This window comes from Pseudophryne corroboree, chromosome 1 (assembly GCF_028390025.1).
Source record: "Pseudophryne corroboree isolate aPseCor3 chromosome 1, aPseCor3.hap2, whole genome shotgun sequence".
In the NCBI taxonomy this organism is placed as follows: domain Eukaryota; kingdom Metazoa; phylum Chordata; class Amphibia; order Anura; family Myobatrachidae; genus Pseudophryne; species Pseudophryne corroboree.
In genome coordinates this window covers 1,118,513,547-1,118,530,385 of record NC_086444.1, presented here as the reverse complement: position 1 = coordinate 1,118,530,385, position 16,839 = coordinate 1,118,513,547, and the positions used below count along the sequence as shown (strand labels likewise).

The 16,839-nt window shown below is 48.0% G+C and overlaps 1 protein-coding gene across 1 annotated transcript in view; it reads left to right on the top strand.

The window, feature by feature from the left end:
- The first annotated feature begins 3,928 nt into the window (after nucleotides 1-3,928).
- The window catches only part of SMIM14 (small integral membrane protein 14), a 101,233-nt gene continuing 88,322 nt past the window's right edge, over nucleotides 3,929-16,839 (top strand). The window contains exon 1 of the mRNA XM_063922802.1: nucleotides 3,929-4,093. The gene's annotated coding sequence lies outside the window, so the exon portion shown is untranslated. The remainder of the gene's footprint in view (nucleotides 4,094-16,839) is intronic.

The following is a 16,839-nucleotide window of genomic DNA, read 5'->3' as shown; positions in this document are numbered from 1 at the left end:
TGCCTCTTAAGTCGGCATCATCTGTCCAATGTATATTCTACAGGACACGTCAAGCAGAAATCGACATAGCTTTTGTCTCTAGGACCCAGTATACTCATGTCCCTTTGGGCATGCTTTATAGTTATATATCTATCACTTAAGACAGCATCTTAAAATATTTATATGCATACTAGGGTCTCAAACTCTGCTGATAAGGTACCTGTCCACGCTGCCACAGCGCTATAAACCCATGCCGACACAATCGCCGGTCTGGGTAGTATACTAGAATGTGCACACTATCTGCAGGATCCCTGAGAATAGCTAGTGCAAACAGGACACCCAAGGGGAAGATTCTCAACACATCCTGGCCCTAGTGGGGAAAGGATACAGCCTGAGAATTCTCTTGTGGGAAGCTGCCGTCTCTTGTCTGGAGATTCCCGCTTTTTTTCCTCATGAGAGGAGGGAAATTTACCTCAGCATTCTTCCCCTTAACATGTGTACTCTCGTGTCAGGGACAGATGAGTCATCAGTGATATGCAAATCATCTTTTATTCCAATAATCATATATTGAATATCTTTTAGCCCTCTTGGCTGTAACTTTGCATTATCGTAGTCGACAGTGGAGTTAAACTCCGTGTCGATACTTTGTTATTTTGGATAGTGAACATAGAGAGACTCTGAAGGACTCTGTGACATGGGGACAGACCAGGGTAGATTTCCTTTCTGTTCCCTAACCTTTTGTGCAATAATTTTACCTCAGCACTTACACATATCCAAACAGGTGTCGGCGTTGTCGACGGAGACACCCTCCCACACACATATCCGCTCTATCACCTCCTTAGAGGAGCCTTTTACCTCAGACATGTCGACACACGCGTACCGACACACCACACACACAGGGGATGCTCTATTTGAAGACAGTTCCCCCACCAGGCCCTTTGGAGAGACAGAGAGAGAGTATGCCAGCACACACCACAGCGCTATATAATACAGGGATGTACACTATACTGAGTGATTTTTCCCCTATAGCAGCTTATATACACAGTTTTGCGCCTAAATTTATGTGCCCCCCCTCTCTTTTTTACCCTTTGTGTACCAGGATACTGCAGGGGAGAGCCTGGGGAGCTTCCTTCCAGCTGATCTGTGAAGAGAAAATGGCGCCGGTGTGCTGAGGAAGAAGGCCCGGCCCCCTCAGCGGCGGGCTTCTGTCCTTTTATGTACTTTAATGGCGGGGGTTAATGCACATATACAGTTTATCAGACTGTATTATGTGCTTTTCGCCAAGTAAGGTAATCTAATTGCTGCCCAGGGCGCCCCCCCCCCCAGCGCCCTGCACCCATCAGTGACCTGAGTGTGTGGTGTGCTAAGGGAGCAATGGCGCACAGCTGCAGTGCTGTGTGCTACCTTAATGAAGACCGGAGTCTTCAGCCGCCGATTTTCAACTTCTCTTCGTTCTTCTGGCTCTGCAAGGGGGACGGCGGCGCGGCTCCGGGACCGGACGACCGAGGACTGGGCCTGTGTTCGATCCCTCTGGAGCTAATGGTGTCCAGTAGCCTTAGAAGCCCAAGCTAGCTGCAAGCAGGTAGGTTCGCTTCTCTCCCCTCAGTCCCACGTAGCAGTGAGTCTGTTGCCAGCAGATCTCACTGAAAATAAAAAACCTAACAAATACTTTCTTTTCTAGGAAGCTCAGGAGAGCCCCTAGGGTGCATCCAGCTCTGGCCGGGCACAGATACTAACTGAGGTCTGGAGGAGGGGCATAGAGGGTGGAGCCAGTGCACACCAGATATAGTACCTAATCTTTCTTTTAAGAGTGCCCAGTCTCCTGCGGAGCCCGTCTATACCCCATGGTCCTTACGGAGTACCCAGCATCCACTAGGACGTCAGAGAAAAAGTCTTAAAGTGCCCATGGCTCCTGCGGAACCGTCTATACCCCATGGTACTGAAGTGGACCCCAGCATCCTCTAGGACGTATGAGAAAAACATATTTAAATTATATAATAATATAAGTGGTCATGAAAAGGTTAAACATCATAGGCATGCGCACAGGGGGGCTGGTGCGCACAAGTACCCCGTAATGTCCGGCACCCCCGCATACACGCTTTCTGCTGCTGCTGCCGCCGCCGATTCCTGTCTCTGATGCTGAAGGGAGGAGAGTGCAGCGCACGTCTCTCCTGACCCTCACTGTGTCCCGTCTCTGGCAGTAATTTAAAATGTCTCTCTGCAGTCAGCCAATTAGAGCTCGCGGACCGGCTCTTGATTGGCTGCAGGTCCGTGACCTTTGATTGGCTGACAGCCAGGGACACTGTGAGTGAGGTGAGGCACAGGAGTGACACGCGCTGCGCTCTCCTCCCATCAGCATCAGAGACGGGAATTGGCGGCAGAGGAGGGTGAGCAGAGCACCGCTGGGGGCATTTGTGTATCTGGCAGCACTGGGGGCATATACTGTAGGTATCTGGCAGCACTGGGGGCATATGTATCTAGCACCGCTGGGGGCTTATGTATCTGGCACCGCTGGGGGCATTTGTGTATCTGGCAGCACTGGCGGCATATACTGTATGTATCTGGCAGCACTGGGGGCATATGTATCTGGCACCGCTGGGGGCATTTGTGTATCTGGCATCACTGGGGGCATATACTGTATGTATCTGGCACCACAGGGGGCATTTGTGTATCTGGCATCACTGGGGGCATATACTGTATGTATCTGGCAGCACTGGGGGCATATGTATCTGGCACCGCTGGGGGCATTTGTGTATCTGGCAGCACTGGCGGCATATACTGTATGTATCTGGCAGCACTGGGGGCATATGTATCTGGCCCTGCTGGGGGCATTTGTGTATCTGGCATCACTGGGGGCATATACTGTATGTATCTGGCACCACTTTGGGCATTTGTGTATCTGGCATCACTGGGGGCATATACTGTATGTATCTGGCAGCACTGGGGGCATATGTATCTGGCACCACTGGGGGCATTTGTGTATCTGGCAGCACTGGAGGCATATGTATCTGGCACTGCTGGGGGCATTCATGTATCTGACACCACTGGGGGCATTAATGTATCTGGCACCGCTGGTGGCATATGTGTATCTGGCACCACTGGGGGCATATGTATCTGGCCCAGTAGGTGTGATAAACACACCCCTCTGACAGGTGCACCTCCTAATAAAATGTTCTGCGCACGCCTATGTTAAACATACTATAATAAAGAAAAGAACCAGAATAATAAAGAAAAGAACCAGCGCTAACACAAGTAAGCAGTAATGGGGGTCAGGGTAGAGTGGGGCGTCACGCTGTTTCTGTATGATTTAGGCCCTAAATATTTGAAGATAGCAATGGACAGCATTACAGTTTAGCATCATCTAAGTTCCCAGTTTTGCATACTTGTGGCTTTGGTAGTTTTGCAAGCTGACACATGTCTAAATCCAGATGTACAGTACGTGGTATTTATGACATCTATGCAGCTCAGACCTTAAGTTTTAGTAATCACTCTGGGGGCATGGACTGCAGTGAATTTTTCGGACTCTGTAAAACTATGAGGGAGATGTACTAAGCCTTGGAGAGAGATAAAGTGGAGAGAGGTAAAGTACCAGCTAATCAGCTCCTGTCAGTTTTCAAACACAGCCTGTAACATGACAGGACCTGATCGGCTGTAACTTTATCTCCATCCACTTTATCTCTCTCCAAGGCTCAGTACATCTCCCCCTATGTGTGATAACTGGAGTGGCTACTAATAAACATGCTCTGGCCTGGGTGGGATACATATGAGCATGTCACAGGCTGGTAGTCAGTGACAGTGGCCGGTTATAGCTATGCAGTCAGTCAGGCTGCTCACACACACACACAGCCGCACAGCGCTCCGCCTCCTCTTCCTGTGCGTCTGCCCGTCCCAGAGCGAGACCAGCTGTGTGCCGGCTCTGGCAGCCGCTGATTGGCTACTCTTGGCTCCTCCTCTTGGCTGAGCGGCGGTGTGGAACCGAGGACGCGCACCAGTTGGAAGGGGCAGAGCGCCGGCCGGGGAGATCCGGGTTCGTGCACGAGCATGACGTGTACAACAGAACCAAAACAGAGCAGGTGCTGCAGGCTGGAGGCTCCCGGCTCGTTCCTGCACACAGGTGAGAGGGATCCTGGCGCTGCATATGTCATTGCCACCATATCACGCACGGACAATTGCCTAGCCTGCTGCTGCATTCCTATATCCGCTTGCGTGTTATCCCCCAGCATTCAGATAGAGATGCAACACAGTTCATATAGGTCAATATATGTGTCATACTTGCCTACCTGACCCTCTCCATGAGGGAGAAAATGCTCTGTTCCTGGGCTTTCCTGGTAATGTATGATTGCCATTACCTGTGGTGAGCTAGTTAATTGATAAGAAAGGTGATTCACCACAGGTGATGGCAATCATACATTACCAGGAAAGTCCAGGAACAGAGCATTTTCTCCCTCATGGAGAGGGTCAGGTAGGCAAGTATGATGTGTGTGTGTGTATTATACACACACACCTAGACAATACACTTCCCTATGGTTGTATTAGTGCTAGCATCTGGTGCAATCCTCTGTAATCATTGTTGTGTTGGGTGTCCGCTTGCTGTGTGTCTTTCTACATAGCATGTCATTGCTGCAATGTGCTCCTCTGCTCAGCCCATGTCACTGGTCAGCCCCTGTCATCTGCATCACCTGGTGCCAGCCAGTACCTTTTGGAATGTTCCCCATGTGGTTACATAGTCCCCCTCATCCTTCCTGATTTGACCTTCTTGTGCTGTGATGTGTAGGCTGGCATGCTGTCCTTACCCACAGTGTCAGGATCTTACATCACATAAATGTGTAATATTGTGTCATTTAGTGTCCAGTGTTGGCAGATGCTTTAAGCCTCAACTAGATCTATGACAAATGCCGCCTGAGATGCTGGGGTACACCTAGATGTGTCCTGTTACCCTAGGGCAGGCATGTCCAAACTGCGGCCCTCCAGCTGTTGTGAAACTACATATACCAGCATGCCTTGACACAGTTTTGCTGTCAGAGGATGCTAAAGCTGTGTCAGGGCATGCTGGGATGTGTAGTTTCTCAACAGCTGGAGGGCAGCAGTTTGGACATGCCTGCCCTAGGGTATAATACCTGTATGGTGGCGGGCATCCGGGGTGCATAATTTTCTTAAAAGTATGAGTTATGCAGTTGTCTCATTCCTGGGGGATAAGGAGCAGCAGATGCGTTGGTGTGCCTGTTTGGCAGGAAACCTTTCGTCCTCCTTTTTCTCGTATGATAAAGTGGACTGAAGAGTTGGGCTACAGGATGTAAACATTCTGCCAGAATAATGACACACACAAAATGCGTTTTCCGTTGCTAAATGGGCAAAATGAGACCATAAAAGGATGCTCACACAGGGGTCTATTAACTAAGCCTTGGATGGAGATAAAGTGGACAGAGGTAAAGTACCAGCCAATCAGCTTCCGTCATTTTGCGACCCAGGCTGCGCTGGCCGGGAGTTACACCTCAAATGCAAAAGCATCGTCGCTGTGCGATGCTTTTGCATTTCCGCGGGTTGAGGGGGGGGGGGGGGGGGGGGGCGGCATTGACATGCGGGGCGCACTAGCCCTGTGCTGGGCGTCCCCCCGCATGTCTGAGTGCCTGATCGTAGCCGTGCTAAATGTAGCACAGCTACGATCAACTCGTAATGACCCCCACAGTCTGTAACATGACAGTTAGGAGCTGATTGGTTTGTACTTTATCTCTCTTGAAACCTTGATAAATCCCTCCCTAAGTTTAGAATCTAGAGCAGCTGTTGAAATTGTTGAAATGTCATCACATCTAAACGCAAAAGTTGTATATTTTGAGATGGAAAATGACTGTAACATATTTTTATTTTATTTTATTTTTATAAAATTAATAACATTTTTATTTTGCCAACATTTCATTTTGCTAGTCCTGTATTTCCTGTTTGTTTTACGTTCCACTTAAATAAGGCTCCTATTGAGGATTGCATTTCTTGGTTTCCTGCTCCTAGTGCCAGTGTGCTAGTGATTTGGCATTGACGCCATGGTAGTCGCTTAACAGTAAACCGTGCATCGACAGAGATTTTAAGAGAGGTCATTAATCCCTAGGGTGTGGGTCATAGGGTTGACCACTATTGGTCGACACCTGAAATAGGTCGACATGCAAAAAGGACGACATGAGATTTTTTTAAAACTTTTTTGGGTGTCGTTTCCTGCGTAAAGTGACCGGGAACTCCAATTGGTGCACCGTGTCCCCTCGCATGGCTCGCTTTGCTTGCCATACTTTGGGAAAGTTGCCTCGCTGTGCTCACCACAGGTTACTATTCCCATTCGTAGTCCACGTGGTTCGTAAAGTATGAAACAGTTAAAAAAAATGGAATAAAAATGTGAAAACCGCATGTCGACTTTTTTCCATGTCGACCTAATGACTGTCGCCCTAAGTGTGGTCGACCTAATGATCGTATCCCAATCCCTATGTGAATAGACTTTGTACTTCAACCAGGGCCCCTATTGTCATTGGGGGTAATTCAGAGTTGATCGCAGCAGCAAATTTGTTAGCAGTTGGGCAAAACCATGTGCACTGCAGGGGGGGCAGATATAACATGTGCAGAGAGAGTTAGATTTGGGTGGGTTATATTGTTTCTGTGCAGGGTAAATACTGGCTGCTTTATTTTTACACTGCAATTTAGATTTCAGTTTGAACACACCCCACCCAAATCTAACTCTCTCTGCACATGTTACATCTGCCCCCCCTGCAGTGCACATGGGGGGTCATTCCAACTTGATCGTAGCTGTGCTAAATTTAGCACAGCTATAAATCACTTACACTGACGTGCTAGTCCGCCCCGCTTGTCACGTCTGCGTTGGCCAGACCACGCCCACAAAATGGCGGCCAAACTCCGCCGTGCCGCCCCCTCCCGCCCAGCGTCCGCCTCTGCCTGTCAAGCAGGCAGAGGCGATCGCTGGGCAACAACAACCGTCGGCTGTCTCGCATGCGCACTTCTGACGTGATCGCTGCGATGAACGGCAGCAAGCGATCAGGTCAGAATGATCCCCATGGTTTTGCCCAATTGCTAACAAATTTGCTGCTGCGATCAACTCTAAATTAGGCCCAACAAGTAGTCCACAGCCGGATAGTGATTTCCTATCCTATACTCAGGGCCGGTTCGAGGGCCCTCAGCGGCCCGGGCAGGGAATGGGGACGTGGCTTAAAACAGGGGGCGTGGCCAGTTACGCCCCCTGTACAGTAGAAGCGCCGCTTAAATGCTGAGCGGTGCGCGATGACGTCATCGCGCACCGCACAGCAAAAGGTCCTCTCCACGAAGGGAAACTAGACGCGTAGCGTCTAGTTCCCTTCGCGGAGAGGACCTTTGCTGTGCGGTGCGCGATGACGTCATCGCGCACCGCTCAGTAAAGGTCCTCTCCGCGAAGGGAAACTAGACGCTACGCGTCTAGTTCCCTTCACAGGGGACCACAGCCGCAGAGCCGGGGGACACAGCGGGTGTCTTGCTATGGTGCGGCGCCCTCCGGATGGCGCCAGCGCCCTCCGGATGGCGCCAGCGCCCTCCGGAAGGCGGCGCCCCGGGCAAAAGTCCTGCTTGCCCGTGGCAAGATCCGCTACTGCCTACACTACAACCCCTGAGGCGAGCACAGTGGCCTTAGGCTCTTCTATTTTGGAATGTGTCACGTCCATCACTTTCAAAAGTGAAGAAAAAATGCTTGTGCACTTATGTTTTTCTCACTGTAGGTCAGAGTTTCCCAAACGTGGTCCTCAAGGCACCCCAACAGTCCAGGTTTTAGGTATATCCATGGCTCAGCGCAGATGGTTAAATCAAATTGACTAAGGTGTTAATTAAGTCACCTGTGGCCAAGCATGGATACATTTAAAACCAGGACTGTTGGGGTGCCTTGAGGACTGCGTTTGGGAACCTCTGCTTTAGGTCCTCTGCAGTATTATTATAGTGTAAGGCAGATGGGGCCATGACAGAGCTGCTAAGTGTGGCCGTAAATGCTAACACTGACATCAGCTTTGTATAAAACTAAGAGGTTAATACTGTTACCCGCGAAGGGTGCGAAGTGCCGTTGCCACGGCGTTTAAACGCCGGCAACGCCACCTGATCTCGCACCCTTTGTGGGCTGGTTTCAGGCTAACCTTCAACAAAAAGGAGAGTTATGACTCGCGCCCTATAGCAGCTTTGCACTGAAACCCTTCGGGAACACCACTCCCAGAATACATATATGTTACAAAAAATAGAGTAGTACACAAGCGCTACTGATCCTAAAAACTCAATTAGACAGAATTTTTTTCCCTTTTCAATTACTGCAAAATAGTCCTCTATATCAGATGTTCAATATTCTCCAGGCGGTTCGCACCTCCAAACTGACCTCCTCTCAAGTGATGGTACACATATAAAGGTATCTTTTCACACTATTTCCGATATTCTTCTTCCTCTATATTCCCTATATCTCTCCTTAGAGACGCTCACCTCATATATGAGCCCTATATGCTCTGAAAGGTTTCTTTTAGGTCTTCATACACCGCACCATATCCACCATAATCTGAAGGCACCCTCTCACTTATTAGGACGCTCACCTTAGGGCATAGCCCTATGTTCCTTGAAAGGTTTCTTTTGCTGTCACCTTCACTGGATAGGTAATGGAGGTGATCTTATCTCCAATCCCAGACGTTCAATTTCCGTAAACACAGGTAAGTACCATACGTCCAAAGTGCAGGTTCAAGGTTTAATTTAAAAAAAATTCCACATACAGTTAAGAAAGAAAAACATAAAAACACACCCCAAAAAAGGCCGTCTGGGTTTGTCCCTCTATACTCCCCTAGGAAACTGATGGGGACAATTCTCCCCCTCAAAAAATGTTTTTTTTGGCTCTTAAAGCCTCGGTCCTGAGTAGGGAGATCAAGAATAGAAGACAAACCTTTTGACCGGAGTTAAAATAGATCAAAACCAACGCGTTTCGGATAAAAATCCTTCCTCAGGGCATATGCCCTGAGGAAGAAACCTTTCATAGCATATAGGGCTCATATATGAGGTGAGTGTCTCTAAGGAGAGATATAGGGACTATAGAGGAAGAAGAATATCGGAAATAGTGTGAAAAGATACCTTTATATGTGTACCATCACTTGAGAGGAGGTCAGTTTGGAGGTGCGAACCGCCTGGAGAATATTGAACATCTGATATAGAGGACTATCTTGCAGTAATTGAAAAGGGAGAAAAAATATTTCTGTCTAATTGAGTTTTTAGGATCCGTAGCGCTTGTGTACTACTCTATTTTTTGTAACATATATGGTTTCGGGCTAAATTTGCACCAAAGTACTTGGAGCCCTATGGGGCAGCGAGCACTTTGGTGTGAATTCGGGCCGCCGTGATGAAATTATCGCGTCTAATAGGATTGACCCCTAAGAGTGTATCTTTTATATTTTGTATTCTTTCTGTAGTCCGTTGCCTTTATTTATTTATTTTTTTCTCTTCTAAATGTCATTGTGCCTGAATCTCCATTACTGCACTGTTCGGGCAACAGAGTTTGAGTGGAGCTTACAATCTATGGGGCAGATGTATTAACCTGGAGAAGGCATAAGGAAGTGATAAACCAGTGATATGTGCAAGGTGATAAAGGCACCAGCCAATCAGCTCCAATATGTAAATTAACAGTTAGGATCTGATTGGCTGGTGTGTTTATCACCTTGCACATATCACTGGTTTATCACTTCCTTATGCCTTCTCCAGGTTAATACATCTGCCCCCATATTTCCTAACACATGTACACTCACACACATATACACTATGGCAGTGGTTCTCAAACTGTGTGCCGTGGCACTTGCAGGGGTACCTTGGATTGGTCCAGGACCAAATCAAATTATCTGTAATAGGCAAAACCAGTGCTGGTGGCTTCCAATCATAAAATACAGTATGTGGACAAACAGAAGCAAATCTGGTCTCTCACCACACAATTGAACATATGAACACAATTTACTTTGTTTAATATTTCTTTCTGAATTTCGCAAGAAGAAACTGCCATGAAAAAATTCTGATACACTAGTGATTCAAAAAAGTTTGCACTAGGGTTAATTTTTATGACCGGAGCCAATGAATCTGCTAGTATATTTTTGGATTGTGGGAGGAAAGCCAAGCGAGCATGGGGGCAAATATACAAACTCCACACAGGTAGGGCTGTGGTGGGAATTGAACCCTACTGCTAACCATTCCACCATCCGTGCTGCCAATACATTGTCAGATTACTTTAATAGGGGGGAATTCAATTGTTTGAAAAGTGGGTTGGGTGTCTGTTTTTTCCTGTCTGTTTAGATAGGAAAAAACAGACACCCAACTGACTTTTCAAACAATTGAATATCCCCCAATGAATTGGTTTATCTGTGTCCTCCAGCAGCTGTGACGAATTACATATTTTATTTATTTATTTTAAACATTTTATTTACACCAAGAGAGACTGAAAAATCTACAATACACAATACAGAATCAATTGCATAATAAAATATGAAAGACAGTCAACATGGTGTTGGTTTTTCAAATAATTTTGTGCATATTGAAACAGGAAAATAAGAATTTCTCCCGGTACGGGGAGCATATACATGGAGAAAGCAGGAACATCAGGGAATAATGATAGAGGGGGAGGAGGGTGGTGGGGGGGGGGGGGGGGGGGAACAAAGAAAGAGGGAGAGAAAAGGGACAACAGAACCGTTCCATGCCACATTAGAAGCAAAATATCTGATATATTCATGGAGAGTGTATACGCTAAACACAGTATAAGCATACCTGCAGGTTATGTATCATTACATATCCAATAAAGACCTGGAAGGGCAAGACGGCGCCCGGAGGGAGGGCCCAGGTGCAACCCGGTCAGCGTCCTGGCATATTTTATTTTTCTCTATCGTCCTAGTGGATGCTGGGGTTCCTGAAAGGACCATGGGGAATAGCGGCTCCGCAGGAGACAGGGCACAAAAGTAAAGCTTTCCGATCAGGTGGTGTGCACTGGCTCCTCCCCCTATGACCCTCCTCCAGACTCCAGTTAGATTTTTGTGCCCGGCCGAGAAGGGTGCAATTCTAGGTGGCTCTCCTAAAGAGCTGCTTAGAGAAAGTTTAGCTTAGGTTTGTTATTTTACAGTGAGTCCTGCTGGCAACAGGATCACTGCAACGAGGGACAGAGGGGAGAAGAAGTGAACTCGCCTGCGTGCAGGATGGATTGGCTTCTTGGCTACTGGACATCAGCTCCAGAGGGACGATCACAGGTACAGCCTGGATGGTCACCGGAGCCGCGCCGCCGGCCCCCTTGCAGATGCTGAAGTAAGAAGAGGTCCAGAATCGGCGGCTGAAGACCCTTGCAGTCTTCTAAAGGTAGCGCACAGCACTGCAGCTGTGCGCCATTTTCCTCTCAGCACACTTCACACGCAGTCACTGAGGGTGCAGGGCGCTGGGGGGGGGGCGCCCTGGGAGGCAAATGTAAACCTATATACTGGCTAAAAATACCTCACATATAGCCCCCAGAGGCTATATGGAGATATTTAACCCCTGCCAAACTTCACTAAAGAGCGGGAGACGAGCCCGCCGGAAAAGGGGCGGGGCCTATCTCCTCAGCACACAGCGCCATTTTCTCTCACAGAAAGGCTGGAGAGAAGGCTCCCAGGCTCTCCCCTGCACTGCACTACAGAAACAGGGTTTAAACAGAGAGGGGGGGGCACTAATTGGCGATATAAATATATATATAAAGATGCTATTAGGGAGAAACACTTATATAAGGTTGTCCCTATGTAATTATAGCGTTTTTTTGGTGTGTGCTGGCAAACTCTCCCTCTGTCTCTCCAAAGGGCTAGTGGGGTCCTGTCCTCTGTCAGAGCATTCCAGGTGTGTGTGCTGTGTGTCGGTACGTGTGTGTCGACATGTATGAGGACGATGTTGGAGGAGGCGGAGAAATTGCCTGTAAGGGTGATGTCACTCTCTAGGGAGTCGACACCGGAATGGATGGCTTATTTAGGGAATTACGTGAGAATGTCAACACGCTGCAAGGTCGGTTGACGACATGAGACGGCCGACAAACAATTAGTACCGGTCCAGGCGTCTCAGAAACACCGTCAGGGGTTTTTAAAAAAACGCCTATTTACCTCAGTCGGTCGACACAGACACAGACACGGACACTGAATCCAGTGTCGACGGTGAATAAACAAACGTATTCCTCATTAGGGCCACACGTTAAGGGCAATGAAGGAGGTGTTACATATTTCTGATACTACAAGTACCACAAAAAAGGGTATTATGTGGGAGTGAAAAAACTACCTGTAGTTTTTCCTGAATCAGATAAAATAAAATGAAGTGTGTGATGATGCGTGGGTTTACCCCGATAGCAAATATTGGCGTTATGCCCTTTCCCGCCAGAAGTTAGGGCGCGTTGGGAAACACCCCTTAGGGTGGAAAAGGCGCTCACACGCTTATCAAGTGGCGTTACCGTCTCCAGATACGGCCGCCCTCAAGGAGCCAGCTGATAGGCAGCTGGAAAAATATCCTAAAAAGTATATACACACATACGGTGGTTATACTGCGACCAGCGATCGCCATCAGCCTGGAGATGCAGTGCTGGGTTGGCTTGGTCGAATTCCCTGACTAAAAATATTTTATTGATATAGAGCATTTAATAGGATGCATTCTATATATATGTATGCGAGATGCACAGAGGGATATTTGCACTCTGGCATCAAGATAAGTGCGTTGTCCATATCTCCCAGAAGATGTCATGGACACGACAGTGGTCAGGTGATACAGATCCCATACGGCACGTGGAAGTATTGCCGTATAAAGGGAAGGAGTTATTTGGGGTCGGTCCATCGGACCTGGGGGCCACGGCTACAGCTGGGAAATCCAACCTTTTTACCCCAAGTTACATCTCAGCAGAAAAAGACACTGTCTTTTCAGCCTCAATCCTTCCGTTCCCATGTGGGCAAGCGGGCAAAAGGCCAGTCATATCTGCCCAGACATAGAGGAAAGGGAAGTAGACTGCAGCAGGCAGCCCCTTCCCAGGAAAAGAAGCCCTCCACCAGTGGGGGGGTAGTATCAAGAGTCTCAGCGCGCAGTGGGATCACTCGCAAGTTGACCCCTAGATCGTACAAGTATTATCCCAGGGGTACAGATTGGAGAGTCGAGACATTTTTTCCTCGCAGGTTCCTGAAGCCTGCTTTACCAACGGCTTCCTCCGACAGGGAGGCAGTATTGGAAAAAATTCACAAGCTGTATTTCCAGCAGGTGATAATCAAAGTACCCCTCCTACAACAAGGAAAAGGGTATTAGTCTTCCACACTATATTGTGGTACTGAAGCCAGACGGCTTGGTGAGACATAGTCTAAATCTGAAATCTTTGAACACTTACATAAAAAGGTTCAAATCAAGATGGAGTCACTCAAAGCAGTGATAGAGAACCGGAAAAAAGGGGACTATATGGTGTCCCTGGACATCAAGGATTACCTCCATGTCCAAATTTGCCCTTCTCAACAAGGGTACCTCTGGTTCGTGATACAGAACTGTCAATATCAGTTTCAGACGCTGCCGTTGAATTATCCACGGCACCCCGGGCCTTTACCAAGGTAATGGCCGAAAAGATGATTCTTAAAAGAAGAAAGGCATCTTACTTATCCCTTACTTGGACGATATCTTGAAAGGGGCAAGTTTCCAGAGAACAGTTGGAGGTCGGAAAAGAACTATCTAAAGTAGTTCTACGACAGCACGAGTGGATTCTAAATATTCCAAAAATCGCAGCTGTTTTCCGATGATACGTCTGCTGTTCCTAGGAATGATTCTGGGCATAGTCCAGAAAGAGGTATTTCTCCTGGAGGGGAAAGCCAGGGAGTTATCCGACCTAGTCAGAAACCTCCTAAAACCAGGCCAAGTATCAGTGCATCAATGCACAGGAGTCCTGGGAAAAATGGTGGCTTCTTACGAAGCGATTCCATTCGGCAGATCTCACGCAAAAACTTTTCAGGGGGATTTGCTGGACGAATGGTCCGGATCGCATCTTCAGATGCATCAGCGGATAACCCTGTCTCCAAGGACAAGGGTGTCTCTTCTGTGGGGGCTGCAGAGTGCTCATCTTCTAGAGGGCAGCACATTCAGCATTCAGGACTGTGTTCTGGTGACCACGGATGCCAGCCTGAGAGGCTGGGGAACAGTCACACAGGGAAGAAATTTCCAAGGAAGTGTGGTCAAGTCTGGAGATTTCTCTCCACATGAATATACTGGAGCTAAGGGCAATTTACGATGCTCTGAGCCTAGGAAGAACTCTGCTTCAAAGTCAACCGGTGCTGATCCAGTAGGACATCATCATGGCAGTCGCCCACGTAAACAGACGGGGCGGCACAAGAAGCAGGAGGGCAATGACAGCAAGGATTCTTCGCTGGGCGAAAGATCATGTGATAACACTGTCAGCAGTGTTCATTCCGGGAGTGGACAACTAGGAAGATTTCCTCAGCATGAATGAATTCCACCCGGAAAAGTGGGAACTTCATCTGGAAGTTTCTACATGTTTGTAAACCGTTGGGAAAGACCAAAGGTGGTTATGATGGCGTCTCACATGAAGCGCCAGGTCTAGAGACCCTCAGGCAATAGCTGGGACGCTCTGGTAACACCGTGGGTGTACCAGTCGGTGTATGTGTTCCCTCCTCTGCCTTTCATACCCAGTGTATGGAGAATGATAGGAAGGAGAGGAGTAAGAACTATACTCGTGGCTACGGTTTGGCCAAGAAGAACTTGGTACCCGGAACTTCAAGAGATACTAGAAAGGATCTTGATTCAGCAAGAATCATGTCTGTTCCATGACTTACCGCAGCTGCGTTGACGCCAGGGCGGTGAACGCCGGATCCTAAGGGAAAAAGGCATTCCGGAAGAGGTCATCCCTACCCTGGTCAGAGCCAGGAAGGAGGTGACCGCACAACATTATCACCGCTTAGGTGAAAATATGTTCCATGGTGTGAGGCCAGGAAGGCTCCACGGAAGAATTTCAACTAGGGTAATTCCTACATTTCCTGCAAACAGGAGTGTATATGGGTCTCAAATTGGGGTCCATTAAGGTTCAAATTTCGACCGGTCGATTTTCTTCCAGAAAGAAATTGGCTTCAGTTCCTGAAGTCCAGAAGTTGTTAAGGGAGTACTGCATATACAACCCCCTTTTGATGTCTCCAGTGGCACTGGGCGATCTCAACGTAGTTTGGGATTCCTAAAATCACATTGGTTTAAACAACTCAAATCTGTGGATTTGATATATCTCACATGGAAAGTGACCATGCTGTTGGTCCTGGCCTCGGCCAGGCGGGTGTCAGAATTGGCGGCTTTATCTCATAAAGCCATATCTGATTGTCCATTCGGACAGAGCAAAGCTGTGGACTCGTCCCCAGTTTCTCCCTAAGGTGGTGTCAGCGTTTCACCTGAACCAGCTTATTGTGGTACCTGCGGCTACTAGGGACTTGGAGGACTCCAAGTTGCTGGATGTTGTCAGGGCCCTGAAAATATAGTTTCCAGGTCGGCTGGAGTCAGGAAATCTGACTTGCTGTTTATCCTGTGTGCACCCAACAAGCTGGGTGCTCCTGCTTCTAAGCAGACTATTGCTCGTTGGATTTGTAGTACAATTCAGCTTGCACATTCTGTGGCAGGCTTGCCACAGCAAAAAATATGTAAATGCCCATTCCACAAGGAAGGTGGGCTCATCTTGGGCGGCTGCCCGAGGGGTCTCGGCATTACAACTCTGCCGAGCAGCTACGTGGTCAGGGGAGAACACGTTTGTAAAATTCTACAAATTTGATACCCTGGCAAAAGAGGACCTGGAGTTCTCTCATTCGGTGCTGCAGAGTCATCCGCACTCTCCCGCCCGTTTGGGAGCTTTGGTATAATCCCCATGGTCCTTTCAGGAACCCCAGCATCCACTAGGACGATAGAGAAAATAAGAATTTACTTACCGATAATTCTATTTCTCGGAGTCCGTAGTGGATGCTGGGCGCCCATCCCAAGTGCGGATTATCTGCAATACTTGTACATAGTTATTGCTAACTAAATCGGGTTAGTGTTATTGTGAGCCATCTTTTCAGAGGCTCCCCTGTTATCATACTGTTAACTGGGTTCAGATCACAGGTTGTACAGTGTGATTGGTGTGGCTGGTATGAGTCTTACCCGGGATTCAAAATTCTTCCCTTATTGTGTACGCTCGTCCGGGCACAGTATCTAGCTGGAGTCTGGAGGAGGGTCATAGGGGGAGGAGCCAGTGCACACCACCTGATCGGAAAGCTTTACTTTTGTGCCCTGTCTCCTGCGGAGCCGCTATTCCCCATGGTCCTTTCAGGAACCCCAGCATCCACTACGGACTCCGAGAAATAGAATTATCGGTAAGTAAATTCTTATTATTTAACATCCTGCTGGTCTTTCAGGATATATCTATGTAACCCATACCTCCCAACATGACCCTCTCCAGGAGGGACAGAATGCTCTGCTCCTGGACTTCCCTCTTACTATATTATTGCCAACACCTGTGCTGAAACACCTTTCTTATCCATTAACCTGTTCAACACAGGTGCCTGCAATCATACAGTAAGCGAGAAATTTAGGAGCAGAGCATTGTGTCCCTCCTGGAGAGGGTCATGATGGGAGGTATGATGTAACCTATTATCACTTGTTGCTCTGTGATTTGGCCATTGTATTAATAGCGCTGCTTGATGTTGTACCCTACTAGCAACTGCAGTAGTATATTATATAAAGGCTTGGCTCCAGACCCTAAAGGTGCACTACAAAATGCTGTTTAATTCTGGTAGATGATGCAGGTGCCAGGCGGGCATGGATCGATCACTAAAATAAAGTGATTTAATGGTG